We start from the raw sequence: 14,881 nt of genomic DNA on the forward strand, positions 1-14,881 counted from the left end.
CTCAATTCTATCTGGATAAGATTTTGTTCTATTTCTCCTTTTATTTTTCAGAGAAAGCCTTCATGGCCTGGCTTACCAGCTGGATGAGTTCTAGTTAACTTCACAAAACTTACAATAGTTCCTGTAATAGATACTACTCTCTCTACATATTAAAACTGAATATAAAGCTTGCCACCACTTTTAAGGGACATAAAAATGCTTTAAAAATCCTTATGTGCCAATGTCAAATTCTCTGTGATTCACACAACTTAAAGCCTTACATTTTGGATATTCATGACTGCAAACCAAGGCAGAAAGTCGATTTAACACTTGGGTTTGTTTTTCTAAAATGTCTGCCTTCATTTTAAACCAGCATCACATATTATAATAACAATCTCTTTCAAATTCTCTACCAGTGGTGGAACATGTCTTTGTATTTTTTTAAGATATTGAGTGAAATTTTTATGTTCATTTAAATCAGGAGTATGAGTTTCCTTAACTTTCAGCAAAGAATTAAAAGTAAACACCTTCTAAAGACTTTTTTCCCACAGCTGAAATTTCCTTATGCACAGTTGAGTAAATCATGTCTCTCCATCTAGATACAAACATGATTGCACAAGTTAACTTAAATAGTAAAACTCTAACTGCTCCTCAGCATCTTGCCAACTTTCAATGCAACTGGTGGGAAAGTTGTATCAATCTTATTAGAAAGAGGAAAATATTTTCAAGGTCTCAAGTCAAATGTGCTATTGTTTCACTCTTGCGACACAACAGCACAGAGACACTCCTTCAAGTAGTATTTCCAGTATTTAAAAGAATTACAGGGACTTTTAAAGTGGTATGAACTCTTGTCCGCAGCTTTATGCTGTGCAAAATGCGTAACTGGCAGCTATCACCAATCTGCACACACAGAGCCAAACTCCCCTCCTCTCCAAGCCTGAATACAAGAGACTTCCACAAAAATGCTGTGGGAGAAAGCTTTCCCATGGGAAAGGTCATGTGGTGATTCCACTGACCCTGGCCACTGGCACGAGATGACTGAGGGACACTGAAGGTCACTGCTACCCTGACACGCTTGGCTTATGGCACAGGGCCACACGCTGTCCCTGACATTTGCCCAGACTCATTCATTTCACAGCCATCCCTCCCCTCCACAGGCTCCTCAGCCTCCCTACAGTGAGAGGAGGAAGGAATCTTTTGGTATTTTATGAAGGAAATACCTTAAAGGTATCATTTATATAAAAATATGAGATTGCACTAATTCAAATATACAACCTGCACACATTTCAGAAAAATATTTGATTGCTGGCCTCACTTCAGTGCGTCTGGCAGGAGGGAGCCATGCAAGCCAAGCACAAGCCCTGGAAAGAAAGGGTGCACCACAGACAATGCTGATCCCTTCAGACCATGCAGAAATGGTCAGAAGCCTAGAGAGATGACAAAACTGAGGCTTCACCAAGGGGTGGGACAAAGCAGGGCAAGTATTTGCAGAGAGGATGGTTAATGAACAATGTGTTGGGTTTGTCACAGCAGTAGAGTCAAGGGGATGGAGGAAAACCACTTCTGCACCCCAGCATGCTTTCCAGGAACTTTACAAACTGAGTCCCTTAACATGGAATTTGAAAGTTCTTCCATAGCGTAATGCTATTGCCAGTGCTTATATGGCACTAGCAATCCACAGCCTGAGAACTACAGGCAGAAATGATGACAACCCAGGTCAAGCATCAAGAAATACTGGAAGCACATTTTCCATCAGCCACAAACCTCTGTACACGGACTGAAGACTTTGTAGAGAACATGACCCAAGCTCAGGAAAGCACAGACAGAAACCCAGTACTGTGTAACACACGTCAGGGTGCATTCTGGTGTTGTCCTCATCAGTAATTAATTGGCTGAGTCCATCACCCACACCCTACAGGTGTGTTGTAGTTGTCAGCAAAGCTTGAAAAGCCTGTGTGAAATAATACTCAGCCCCACCAAGAACTCTAATAAAAGCAACTGTACACTTGAATCATTAGCACATATACTGGATGCTTTGTTTTCCTTTAAATTATTTATACCATGACAGATGGAGAACTGAAAGTGACATGTAGACTAGACTTCTATTTTATATACCAAAACATCCACTTCTTTTAAAAGAGAGAAACTACAGGTTCAAATTAATATTAAAGGGAGTTTAACATACTCTTGGTGTAAAGAAATGTTTTAGATCACAATTGATCTAAACAATTGTGAGAAACAAAATATAACTTTTATCCTTTTGAAAATTTCAGTTCGAAGATGCTTCTTTTTATAAGGGCTTAAGAAACAATGTTTTGGAAGCAGAGCTTAAGAGACTCAGTTTAACAGAGTAATGAATAATGTTAAAGAATGAACTGCCATGCTCATGGACTTAGTTCTTGACTCATCTGCATAAATATGGCACACTTTTCATCTGAAACTGATAGAAATTTTCAGTCTCTACCTTCAAGTAGGTAATTCTCATGAAAAGATGAACATTCAAAGCATTTCAGTATTCCTCCTTTTGGCTGAGACAAAATTTCTCCACAGAATTTCAGAAATTCTACTTCCAAAATTAGGAAATACTGCTAAAACAAAGAGCTTTTTTTTAATACAAAAATAAATAAAGTTTGAAAAGTTAACTGCTGAGACTGTGAGAAAATTAAGAATTTATTTGCTTCATTCAGACTGAAATTTCAGGGAAAAAAACCCCAGGAAAATGTTCTGAATTCTTGGCAACTGCATTTCTTTTTTACTAATTCCTTTCCTCTGCATTTAAACACCACTGAAAGACCACAGAGATGAATTTTTCTGCTTATTTTGCTCAGACAATGCAGCTGACAGTGATATTGCAAACCTCTGGGGGTCACCCACACAAACCTGGAAGGCCCACCACTGCAGCATGGGGAAAAATTATTTCTTCTCTTTATTACTGTCAAGCTTGCTACAGCCTAATGCAATAGCAGTATATTTACAAATGCAGGCTGTCTAGACTACACAAAGTGTAAACTTTGTGTTTATATAGATAGACACAGGATAGAGGCAGCTTTTTTCTTAAATTATCAATTTTTAGGCTATTATCAATTTTTATTACAAATTTGGTTTTCTCAAAACAGAAGCAAGATTTAACAAGAAAGAAGGAAACAGGCACTAAAGAAAGCAAGCAGAGCTAGATTAGCTACTTTACAACTGACAGGATTACCAATTTATCCCTCACTTGATTGGAAATTGTAAATTACAAAAACTTTCATTTTTGCTGCTGGTTTCAATGAAGAAATTATATATTCTTGTGTACATATATTTTAAGGTAAATACAGTTCAGATGGTTTCTGGAACCATTAGGTCAAACCCCAAACTATCCACGCAGTGGAATGAAGATCACAGCATGGGTCAGGTTGAAGGGGCCACAGTGGTCATCTGGTCCAACCTCTCTGCTCAAGCAGGGCCATGCCAGAGCACTTTGCACAGGACTGCCTTCAGGCAGTTCTGGAGCTTCTCCAGTAAAGGAGACTCCACAGCCTCTCTGGGCAACCTGTTCCCCTGCTCAGTCTCCCACACAGCAAAGAATTTCTTCAGGTGGAGAAAGCTTCCTGTCTCTCTGTTTCTGCCCATTGCCTCTTGTCCCGTTGTTTGGCACCACCAAGAAGAGACTGGATCCATCTCCTTGGCATCCTCCCTTCAGATACTCCGGCAGGAATGAGGTTCCCCCTCAGAATCCCACACCTACCTCCAGCTGGGCTGCACACAACCAAACTGCAGCCTGAATTCCCCAGGAACAGACATACAGACCTCCTGTACATCACTTAGGGAATCCTTCCCAGCTACTGGAATTAAACTGCTCAGCACCAGCAGCTTTGAGCAGCACTCATTCACTGGGTTCAAAATGCTCCCCTGCTGCTGCAATCAGCTTTGGTGCACAGCTTTGGTCCCCCTGACCTCTTCTAAAGCTGTGTGTGCCTTTCTGACACTCTCAGGTTATGCCCACAGCCCATCATACTACATGTGCAATGTATTTCCTTACCTCATTTTTTTCATTCTGCTATGATTACAAGAGCAGATCAAGAATTATTTTCTGCTTAGAGATTTCCCATATTACTTAACATAGCCCTTGTCCTTTCCTTGTTTCTGACCCAAGTCCTAACAGAAATTTCTCATTCTCAGACTATGCCACTTTGCTCTTATTCTCCCTTGGAAAATTCATTCTGATTTTTGTCACCACCTTCTGCCAGACAGACTGCTATTCCTCCTTCTGCTGTGCCCACAAATAAATGCCAAATAGTGCAAAGTCCCATTTTAGGTATACTTCTATCCATTAAGGAACCTTGCTCCAGTGAAGGGCTTTTTTTTTGTCTTCCCCCTTACCCCAAAATAATTTGGTTGTGGGTTATTTCTTGACTCTGTCAAGGTAGTAGTAGTCTTGTCCTTGTTCAGAAAAAATTACTGTAACCAGATCCATTATTTGCAAGTGACAGTACAGGAAGAATCAAAGGGGGACTTTGGTGGTACCTTACAAAGTATCAGTTTCAGGGCAGACCAAGCCTGGGACCTCTAACATTGCCAAAAGTCTTGCTGCTGTAAGTGAGAATTTTCCCAAGGAATAACTGAGGTGAAATTCAAAGTTTAGGTCAAAGTAGAAAACTCCTCTGAATTAAGTGCATCTAAGGCTGGGAAATTTTTGTGGTGGCAGTCACACAGGCCTTTTTATGCTTATTAATGATAGCTGTATATTGGTATTCTGACTAGGATAATAATAACATATATATTAATATTCTAATTGTAAACGGCAAATACTGTTTATCGTAACTCAACCTTAACTTTATGACTTTTTCTTGTAATATTTTGCTTACTACTACTTTTTATCTTAAATTTTCAAGTAACCTAAAATTTTAAATATTAAAGCAATTTTTTTTTCTAAAACAGCTCATTCTTATTGCAGTCCTATATTAAAAAGCTGGGTCAAACTCAGTTTCATATGAACAGCGCTTGAAACATTAAAATTGCATGAATAGCCAAGAGTCTCAGTTGCATAACCAGGGCCAAGGAGCAGCCAATAAGTCTCTGCCAATCACCCCTACTCATCAGCAACTTTTGTTTGACTAAAGCATGCTAGAAAAGCAACCTGTCATAGTTCAAAGATTTAGAGATATGAAGAACCTCTTGCTTCCCTTGATAATTTGCCAGAATAATGAATCATTTCTATATGAAAAATACGGTGCATTACTCCTGATTTGAATCTGCCCAGCTCTCCAGCTATAACCTTTAGTTTCTGTTATGATTTTTATTGCTGTTCTAAAAAGCCAGTAAAAATTCAGGATATTTTCTCCTGCTTCCAGAGAATTACATTTCTTAATCAAGGAGAATCTCTATTTTGAGTGGGTCAATGGATAAAAAAATCACTGTTTTCAGAGAGAAACAATTTCATGGATTTCAAATCTTTTGGATGTCCTTCTACAATGTTCCCATGGTTCAACATCCCTTCTACAGCAGGCATTCCTGTCACAATGCACACCCATAGGTAAGGCTGATTTGGGTCCTAATCACTGTCTTCCTGGAAAACAGCTCCTTCTCCTTTTATGATAGTGTCACACTAGGAACTCTTGTGAAAACAGAAACATCAAAAGCTCCTTACATCCCTTCCAGACTTACTGTTTTCCAGGGTACAGTTTACCCTGTTCCTGGAAATTCCATCTGTAGAAGTGATGGAAACTCCTCCACTGGCAATATTCAAGACTCAGCTTGATGGGTGTGGATAATCTAATCTAAATCTCTGCTTTCCACAGCCATTCAGATGCCACCCAGAGGTCCTTTTCAGCTCAGGCATCACTATGACACACAATTACACATTTGCTCAAATGCAGTTACTCCATTCTCCATTGCAGTTTTCAAAAGCTGAGGCAAAACTTTACAAAGTCATCTGATCCTGTGGGTTTATAATGCCACTGCTGGTTCTTTCAATACCAACTCAGTATCTTTGGAAGTCTTAACCTGTGAAAAGTTTTGCTATGTAGTATTGCAGTGTATTAAACACTTACATCATGTATTTACACCATGCTCGTGACCATTAATTGGCTCTGCTCTTTAGCCCTAAAAAGTGACTTTGCAGGCTGCTGCAGGTCTCTGCACCACCACAGCAGACTCAGCAGGAACTGTGAGCAGAGCACACATTTGTCAGTGCACAAACACTGTGCACATTTCCTAAGGTGGTTACTTGCGTCTGAGAGTTCATTACCTCTGGCTTTATCTCTCAACCCAAAGGATATGTTTGCACATCTGACTAAAATATTTCCTTGCCTGTTTTATTTGTCATTTTCTTTGTAAAAGCACCATTCTCTCACATGTCACACTTCACATCTTTACAGAATTGCTTGCCAAACTTCTTTGTCTATTTTACTGATGAAATACTGAGGAAACAAAAGATAATGCCATATGAAAACATGCTCTCTGGCAGGGATACACTCTGCTTTTGTAACAAGACACTGTGTACCTACCAGGACAATATGTCATACTCCTATGGCAAAAGATTGTATTGCAATTGCTGGCAGCTTAAGCAGAAAGAATATCTTCACCAAAGTCCAGATTCCATTAAAAAGAAAAAATTCTGTTAAAGCTGCCTGTCAATATATTCCCAAGAACTGTTTCAAGAGATGACATTTAACATTCTTCAATATGAAAAGTCTTAACTTCTAGCTATATTTACCTCCTCTCAAATGAATTCATTTCACCACAAATTTACAAAAAATATAAAATAAGTTTGAGTACCAAATTCCAGCTGGAAAACCAGGTGTAAGCACTTTATTACCAAACTTGGAAGAAATCCATGGATTTCTTCAAATGTTAAATGTCACCTGCTTCTCCCTGTGCTAGTCCCAAGAGCCAGCAATTCTCAAGCCAAATTTCATTTTCCTTGCAATTTATGCATGGAAAAATCCAGAGTATGAACCTTCCCCTGCCTGTGTCTACAGGTAAATCAAACTCTTGATTTCAGATTTCAAGGAGGAGGTGTAGAAACTTTGTCAAGCCTAAAACCATGGCAGATGACTTGTTCTGGTAGTCCAGCCATACTGGAGGCTACTCTACCAGGATTGAGGCTGGGAAGGATCTGAGTGGTTTTTTATTGATCTTTGATCATCCAGATAATTTCCTGCTACAATAATCTTCTCTTTCCAGCTATCAAGACAGCGATCCCTAAGCACTTACTACTAGTAGTATTTCTGTAAAGGTCACTGTACTCTACAAATGATTTATGGGAACCTGTAATGTAAGAGGGAAGACAAAAAAAATACCCTGCAAAAGAAAAAAAAAAGCAAGCAAAGTGACTACATCATGGTTTACTCTAATTTTGTTGAGCTAATACTGTGGCTGAACAAACTCTCAGAAGCTTTTTGGCCTGTGAAATAGTATCTGCAAATCTTTAAACAATGTGCTTCTTAATGGTTGGATTAACTCAGACTGTAGAAACCCCCTTAGATTAAGACTGCACTGCTTTCATGTGAAGTAGCAAGGCAGTGTGTCAGGGAAATATATAAAGATTTTGTCCTGTTGACTCTCAGCCTACCAAGCATGGAAAAGGGGGCAAAAGGCCCTGTTATGTGGCCTGTGATCTTATCCCTTATCCTTTCTGACCAGCACAAACTGTCAGGAAAGAAATAGCTCTGCTGATAAGAAGGAATACCTCCCTCTCTTTTAAGTGGAAGTATAGTAGCTGTTCTCCTTCAAGTCAAACAGAGCTCATAGTGCTGTATTTATTTAAGAAATTTTCCAATATGATGAAATATTTACTTGTTTTGGTTGTGTCATTTTGGATTAGGCTGAAGAAAAGAAGTACAACTCCCACAATGTCTCCAGATCTCAGCATCATTTTTCTTTTGATCAGTACACTTTGGACTTACAGAAGCAAATTGCAATCATATTATCAGTCAAAAAAATACTGTTGAAATCCAGCACTTGTATTAACATTTTAATCAGATGCTTTTGAAATCATCTTCAATGAACAGCAGTCAACTCAAACACCCACCTGGGACAGCAAAGTCAGTTTGATGTTTGTATATTCCTACTTACTGAGACCTTCCAACAGGAAGAGCTTGGTTATTAAAAACCAACTGCCTTTGTATTTACATGGAGCTTTCAGGAAAGGCAGTGGGGAAAAACGGTGCCTTGCTACATTGCTGCCAACCAACTTCATTTCCACAGGGGATATTTGAGCATCATGCCCAATGTTGTCTGAAGCAGGGGCCTAAATGAGAAACAACTGGTGGATCCCTCTTCCCTTAGATGAGAACAAAGTGACAGGAGAGATAAGAAGAAATTGCATGGGCTGAGTCTGGGCACATTTGTTCTTTGCAACACTTCTTGGTGCCTGAGCTTTCAAGCGATCAAATAGCAGAGCTACAGTTCTGACTGCTTACCTGTCTGTTATGAACAAGGAAACTGGAAATTCTCCCTTTATGTGTGAAACAAGGCAGTCTAGTCATGGAAAAGATAAGCCATGTGTTTTTACTGAGCATGATACCACAATATGCTGTTAACCTTGCACTGGTGCCAGTCATTAGTTTTCAAAAGGATTTTAATGATTTTGCTCTTTAGTGCAACACCCAACACACCTAGAATGGACTCAAAGCAAAACATTCTCTTTGACTCATCCAGGCTTTTCTTCCCCTTACAACTCTAATTCGACTTTTTCAACTATTCCTCCCTCCTGGATTTCAGATATAAAATTACTTAAATCTGGCTGTTGCAACAGAACCCTGTCTGACTCAGATTCTTTGCTGAATTTGGGTGAACAAATGTAGGTGATTTTGTGGGTTGGCAGAGACAGCAATATGAAATCAGGCTGGCTGTTCTGGTTAAATGAGCAGTCAAACAGTATGTGAGATTAGGTTTCCAAACATAGCTCCCTGCCATACACTGAGGTAAGTAAAACCAGATCATCGCCCTCGTCTCCACTGGAAGTATCTGAAGGCAGAATGAACATTTTGAAATTATGACTGCATTTTAAAAGACTTCTGAAGGATCACAGAACCCAGACATATAAGAAAGTTTTCAAACCACAGGGAAGATAAGCTGAAAAACAAAGCAGTAGTGGCTAGACAAACTTCACTTGAAAGGCTTGATAACTTTTGTCTGACTGCTTTTGCAAAGGAAGTTAGGAATTAGAAAAGCTATTCTGCTCTCAAAATCTAATACTGTGTTCCTAAAATTTAAAAAAAAAAGAGAGGGAGGGAGAGAGAGAGAGAGAGAGAGAGAGAGAAGGACAATGACAAAAGCACAGACATTTTGGCAGTATCCAGGGAAGTTTGACAAGTGGCAGCAGAAAGCACAGATCAAAAGACCTCGTAAGTTCTTTTATTGTGGAAAATACCTAGAATTCCATGTTTATCTTACCACAATAAGCCACTGAATGGTTATCTAAACTGCCCTTGTTTTGCCAGGCGACTCAATACATCTGTAGATTTTACCTCACATTAGTTTTAGTCTGGTGTGTTTAAAAGGCAACACAGCAACTCAATCTAATCTACAAGTTTATGCATCTTCTTACAGTCATCACAGAAACTGATCACCTTAAACAAAAATCTCTTTGGTATCAGTTCAGAATTACTTGCCTCAGTTGCTACACCTAAAATCACATTGCTGTGATACATCACAAAAAACTCAGCCCTTTCTCTGACAGTACATCACTAATAGGTATTGTGAGAAATTCACAAAAGTACATTAAAAAACCCCCAATCCCACACAGGAAGCATCTCACAAGGACCTGTTTCAATACTTGTGAGTCTTTTTTTTTTCCTTCATTTCCTTAGTTCTCCTTTTACAAACTGTGGAAAGTTTCCCTAAATTCCAAGCTGGCTTTGCCTATATACCACAGCAACAAAGAAATCTGTATAACATATTATAAGTGGAACTATTCTTGGCAAAATAATGAATCTTAGACAGGTTTTTAAGTCATGCAGAAACAAGACGGAACTTGTGAGTTCACGGTTTCTTTAAAACAAACCAATACCTCCTGTCACAGCAGAAGGAAAAAAAGATATGTCAAACCCAAAATATTACAGCAGAAGCAAGAGAAGACATGAGAAAAAAAGTAGCTCACTCATCTTCACTATTCAAGTATCTTCAGAGTACAAGTCTACTGTTTCCTAAGCCTTCAATTCAGAAGAGGCCCACAAAGTCCAGAGTCCTGGAAGACTTCCAGTAAGAAGATTAAACCCTGCATACAAACATTCTTTATAATCAGGGAAGAAAGCATCTTGGTTTTTGAACAGTATATGACAAATTTTGAAACCATGAGATAAAATCAAATTGCATTTTAAGCTGGTTCAAGAGAACTCTTTCTTTGGTAGGCTGTCAGTTTCCCTCTTGAAAACATCTGATAACTACTGCAGCAAAGTCACGTTTTTTGCACCTCTCAAAATCAACCTAGAAACATGTATGGACAGTAGGATAATAATAATGAACACTTAAGGACATTCCTTCTGACAGGCAGCAATGTTTTGAATATAAAAGCCTATGCAAAAGCTTCCACTCTCTCTTGCACAAGCCCCACAGAAGAAAGTCATGGCTCTTAATCACAGCTGTACCTGGCGTGCAGGAGAATCACCAGAGGAGCAGCAAAGAGCCGAGAAGTTTCTTTTTCTTCTTGGTTGTGCCACAGGAGCACAAGGAGTTACCTCCTCCCCAAAAGCCATCTCCTCAGTAGCAGACTGCCACCAGCATGGAAGGGCAGAGGCAGGAGCAGCACAGGTCCCTCTTCCTCCTGGTGCAGCTTTTCCATAGGTGTGCACATGCGGCAGAGCCTCGTCTGATGTGCAGCTTCATTACACATCCGGGTGGATGAATGAGTCACATCTAGAAAATACTGGTTTCTCATGGCTGCGTGTTCGCACACGGGTGGGGATTGAGCAAATACATGGGCTACAAACTCCCTTTTGTGACAGGATTAATACCCAAGGCCAAGGAGGTCACAACTTAGCGATGAAGGAAGAGGCTAACGCGTGTACAGTAAGACATGAAAGAGCAATCAAAGTAACAAATAGTTAATGCTGTGGTGAAATGTCTTGAATATTTCAGCATGAGCATCTTGAATATTTACAGCAACAACCAAGTATTACACACAGCCTCTGCAGCGGTGCTGCATTACTGAAAGCCATTCAGCGGCCTCAGGAAGCAACCTGACTCTCCATGCCGCAGGTTCCAGGCTGGGATGGATGCAGGCAGTTGCTGAGGCCGGGATTAGGCCCCGTGGCCTGGAGCCTGAGCAGCAGGGCCCGGCAGCTGCGGCCGTGAGGGAGCCGTGGGCCCGGCGTGCCACGGCAGCAGCAGGTGCTGCAACGTCCGGTGTGGAAAACACTTGGTAAAAATAAAATAGAGGGGAAGTACACATGAGCCAGGAATGAAATGCTTGCATCTGATATCAGAGGAAGAGCACGTCAGGCAGTCCGCTGGGGGTTTGAGCCAACTGTACCCTGGTCAGCAGGAACATTTTATTTGCATCAATAGCAGCACCACGAGGGCCAAGAAAAACATTTTTGTGATCTGTGCCTCCTTGCTCCACCCCATCCCACCCTTCTGCGATGTTCTGAAGGGAGAGCTTGTCCACTGACTTCCAGAAAGGTTTGATGCTGTTTCTATCACATTCTCATTTAAATTCCCCAGTTACAGACACCACAGTAATTGCCTCTGGTAAAGCAGAGTCCCTGGTCTGTGTAGAACAGAAACCCTCCTCTGCCCACTCATCCACACATGCAAGAGGCTGGCAGAAGGCACCATCCTGCCTGTATTCCCAGTGCTGGACTTGGTATTAGCCAAAAAGATGGCAGCCTGGATTACCAGCTGAAAACAAACTGGAACAATTGAGATCCTCTAAAAAAATAACAAATACTGCCGTAGTAACTGACAAATCATGGTCATTGCATTACTGTGGTGATCCCATTCTAAGAGCACAGAGGTTCTCCCACATCCCTGGGTAACAGACGGTGACACAATGTTTTCTGTTTAGTGCAAAGCTATTAAACAATTTTAATATGAAATAGCTTTTTAAAAAAATACAGACCATGTGATATCCATAATGAAAGGGTGAAATTGGCACACAATATCTGTAAGGTTTTGGAGTGGATTTTTCTTTGCAGACTTTTAGAGAAATACATAACAGATAGAAACAAAAGTAGAACAAGAATTTACTCAATTTATCACTTCTCTGTCAAAAAAAGAAAAAATAAAATAGTTTGCTTAGATCAACAAGAAATTTTATAAATGTTCTAATTTTTGGGTACACTTTTTAAATGGAAGCATTTATGTTACATGTGTACTTTTAAGTTAATTTTTTACATTATCCTAAAAAATAATTCTTCCTTCCACACAAGATTTTCTCTCATTTAAATCAACCAACCAATGTCATGCAATGGTTTATTTGTTCAGCCAATGGGAAATAAGTGACATTTCTTTTTACTTATTTTAATCAAAGTCAAATATTTGTTCCTTCTGTGAGTAGTTTGCTACTAATTACAACAGTCTGATGTACAGTATTTTGTGTTACTAAAAATAGGTCTACTAATTAATAAATGCAGCTAAAATTATGCTTTCAAAGCACAGTGGAAGAAAGCCCAAAGCTCATACATAAACATTGACAGCAGGTCTGTTTCCAGACTTTAGACACCCACGGACCCACAACATAGGTGCAAACTGGAAAAGTCTCTGCGTGTTCCTCTGGGAGGAAGTGTGTCTGAAATTAAAATATTATGTAGGATTTAAAAACAGAATCAACTTCTTTCAAATAAAAAAAAAACAACTAAACTCTTTTAACAATGTTTTTCCACTCTTTACATTTTCCTCTTGCTGCCTTCCTCCTTTCTTGAAGGGCAGATATCTCCCTTCAGACGGAAGAAATATTTAGCTTCAATTGAAATTGAAGTAAAACTAGTTTTGCTCTTTTGAATGAAATAATTGCAATGAAGACAGCTTATTAAAGGTCTGTGTAAGAAATGTGTGAGAAACCCCTTAGAAGCTGAAAGAATCTTAAAACTTAATTGAGCCCTGGAACTTTCAGTCATGAGACATTAACACAGTCAAGAATTCAGCAGTACAAAACAGAACTGGCCATTCATGTAGGTATCAGGAAGATCCAGTCTTACAACTAGCAAGAAGATAATTTTGGAAGGTAAATCTCGAGATGTGGGACAAAACAATCTGTAACTTCTTAAGATCAGAACATACATGATGGCTGATTATCCCACATCCACCACCTGACAGATGTTAAGAAATTGTCCTTAAGAGGCAGAACTCAAAGTGAAAAAAGTATTACTGGTCTTTTGGATTTTGTAATCCAAAAATAAGCTAAGAGAATAGCTTCTCACTTCCTCTGCTTAATAACTACTTTTGAATTTTACACTTAGTGTTTTTCTTAAAGTGAAGTACAGCTATGGCAGTGTATTGATCAGCCAATGAAAATCTTTCCCAAACTGAAACAAATGGCACTGCTCAGTGCTGACTAAGGCAGCAGTCTCCTAGTGAATAACTGGAATCACTACAACCCCCTTCACAAGGGGCCACACAAAATGCAGCAGCACAAAAGGCACTAAGTAGGGCAAAAATCCACAAGACCAAAAGAGGACCCTTCAAAAGATTCTTGACCAACCAGAAGTCCCAGCACTGACTTGCTATGTCAAGATGCAAAACTTGATACCACAGATTCTGAATTTACTGAACTGGCACAATTATCATGACTGGGTGAATATTAAAAACACACATCTCAGGGGCAGCTGTCAGAGTCACAGGTGTTGGATGCAATTTTAACAACAGCACTGTTTTTCCTGGTGTACTCAACTCATTTGAAGAGAAGGGAAATTGGAATATATGTATATAAGCGATTGACTTGTCTTATTTACTCTAGTTCTCCTATTTGAGCCCAGAAAAGACATTTAAATTCCAGTGACTATGGTTAAACCAAACCAGTTAATCAGGTGACTTCAGCGCAATCTGCCTTTGTTAGAAAATCAACTGACAAATGCTGTAAAGCAGTAGCAATAGTCCAGAGGTACATTTACTTTGATAATGACTGACACCAATATGTGCTCCCATCCCAACTGACAATGTGCAAATAGCACAAAAGTGCTTCCCAGTGAGAAGCTAACAGGACTATTCAGCTGTAACAAGAACAACCCAAGCATATTCACAACAATTTGCAGGGAAAAGGTTTTCAGACACAGCAAATTCACCAGTTCTGAGGCTAATCACAGGTCACCCACGGAATTACACTGTCACCTCAGCCCTAACACCAACCAACCTGTTGCCCTCACCCAACACCTCTGCCTGGCTGTGATCATCTGCCAGACAAGTGCTCCTCACACGTTCTGCAGCACACCTCCAGAGCTGTGGCCAAGTGAGAACGCCTGCTCAAAACCAGTGTGGCCAAAAGTACCTGCAGACCAGAGCTTGCAGGTCTTCATTATCACTTCTGTCACGAACTTATTGTGCTCTCTTAAGTAAATAAGGGGCTTGAAATTAATTTTGGGATTTAGGGATCACAGACAAGCCCCATCTGGAATGGTGTCCTGAGGATGCCTCCCACGCTGCTCATCCCTGAGCTGGGCAGGAGGCAACTGGAGGTGCTTTGGTTTAAAAGCAGAGTTGGAAGAGGAAGCAGGGGTAAAGCACCCTTTGTGCAGACAGAGGAGCTGCTGCAGGAAGCAGTGCTGCCCTGAACCCATCCCCAAGCAGGGCCCTGCTGGCTGCTTTGGTGCAGATTTTGGCAGTCATTGACAGAGGCAACCCAGGAAGAACAAGGGCTAAACCGAGTATGTGCAAAAACACACCTATAAATGCCTTGGGACATTTTGGCCCAGAAAAGCTTAAGTTTCTGAAACCTAAGGAATCTCAGGTGTCTACAATAACTGGGAGAGGTTTCCATGGG

The 14,881-nt window shown here is 40.1% G+C and overlaps 1 protein-coding gene across 10 annotated transcripts in view; it reads right to left on the minus strand.

Moving 5' to 3' along the window:
* Positions 1–14,881, minus strand: part of KIAA1217 (KIAA1217 ortholog) — a 355,251-nt gene that overhangs the window by 149,088 nt on the left and 191,282 nt on the right. Inside the window, exon 1 of one of the 10 annotated variants that reach the window (XM_059470024.1) lies at positions 10,554–10,666. The exons of 8 other annotated variants lie outside the window; for them this stretch is intronic. The gene's annotated coding sequence lies outside the window, so the exon portion shown is untranslated. Of the gene's footprint in view, positions 1–10,553; positions 10,667–14,881 lie in introns of those variants that run through there. One more of the 10 variants, XM_059470033.1, reaches the window with a different exon arrangement.

The sequence above is a fragment of the Ammospiza nelsoni genome, chromosome 1 (genome assembly GCF_027579445.1).
Source record: "Ammospiza nelsoni isolate bAmmNel1 chromosome 1, bAmmNel1.pri, whole genome shotgun sequence".
NCBI lineage: Eukaryota > Metazoa > Chordata > Aves > Passeriformes > Passerellidae > Ammospiza > Ammospiza nelsoni.